At 46.3% G+C, this 1,351-nt stretch overlaps 1 non-coding gene across 1 annotated transcript; it reads right to left on the reverse strand.

Moving 5' to 3' along the window:
* Window positions 1–1,004: 1,004 nt before the first annotated feature.
* LOC119930300 lies at window positions 1,005–1,142 on the reverse strand. Its single transcript, XR_005451781.1, has one exon. It is a non-coding gene; the product is annotated as a small nucleolar RNA SNORA7 (small nucleolar RNA).
* Between the last annotated feature and the right edge of the window lie 209 nt (window positions 1,143–1,351).

Below are 1,351 nucleotides of genomic sequence, written 5' to 3' on the forward strand. Positions count from 1 at the left end.
TGGAAAGAGCCCGGGCTTGGAAGTCAGAGGTCGTGGGTTCTAATCCCTGCTCCGCCACTAATCAGCTGTGTGCCTTTGGGTGTCACTTCACTTATCTGTGCCTCAGTTCCTTCATCTGTAAAATGGGGATGAAGACTATGAGCCCCCCATGGGACAACCTGATAACCTTGTATCTACTCCAGTGCTTAGAACAGTGCTTGGCACATAGTAAGCACCTAACAAATACCATCAGAGAAGCAGCCTGGCTCAGTGGAAAGAGCACGGGCTTGGGAGCCAGAGGTTAAGGGTTCTAATCCTGGCTCCACCACTTGTTAGTTATGTGACTTTGGGCAAGTCACTTAACTTCTCTGGGAGCCAGTTACCTCATCTGTAAAATGGGGATTAAGGCTGTGAGCCCCATGTGGGACAACCTGTTCACCTTGTATCCCCCCAGCGCTTAGAACAGTGTTTCGCACATAGTAAGCGCTTAACAAATGCCATTATTATTATAATAATTACTTTCTCAAGTACTTTCTGTAGCAAACTCGGAGGATGTAACCCTTTTTCCACATCCTCCTCCTAGCCTGGAACTCCGTTCCTCTCCATATATGCCAGACCCCCACTCTTCCCACCTTCAAAGGATTATTAAGCTCAGCTGTCTTCCAAGAGGTTTTCTCCAATTAAGCCCTCTTTCCCCGCCTTCCACATCCTTTTGCATCATCTGTTCACCTGGATATTTGTCCTTTGGACACTTGGTATTCATCCCATAAAACTTGTGAACATATCTTTAAATTGTGTATTCTTGTTTTATGCCATCAAGTTGTCTCTGACCTGCAACAGCTCCGTGGACACATTTCTCCCAGAATGCCATGCCTCCATCTGCAATCATTCTGGTGGTGTGTCCATAGAGTTTTCTAGGTCAAAATGTGGAAGTGGTTTACCATTGTGTCCTTCTGTGCAGTAAACCTGAGTCTCCATCCTCAACTCTCTCCTATGCCACTGCTGCCGAGCGCAGGTGAGTTTTGACTTGTAGCAGATTGCCTTCCATTTGCTAGCCACTGGCCAATGTAGGAATGGAATGGGTAGGCCTCTGCTTGATTCTCCTTCCCATAGTCGAGACTGGTAGAGTACTGGAAACTCTCCAGGGGCAACCCTGAGAGGGGAAATTGTATATTATTAATCACTTATTTGATTTAATGTCTGTCTCCCCCTCTAAGCTATAAGCTCATTATGGGCAGGGCAAGTATATGCTAATTCTGTTATAACTTCCCAATTTGCGGCATCTGTTCATTGCATACTATGTGCCAGGCACTGTACTAAGCCCTAGGGTGGATATAAGCACAGGAGTTTGGACACAGTCCCTGTGCCTAAT

Source organism: Tachyglossus aculeatus, chromosome 6, assembly GCF_015852505.1.
Source record: "Tachyglossus aculeatus isolate mTacAcu1 chromosome 6, mTacAcu1.pri, whole genome shotgun sequence".
Taxonomy (NCBI): domain Eukaryota; kingdom Metazoa; phylum Chordata; class Mammalia; order Monotremata; family Tachyglossidae; genus Tachyglossus; species Tachyglossus aculeatus.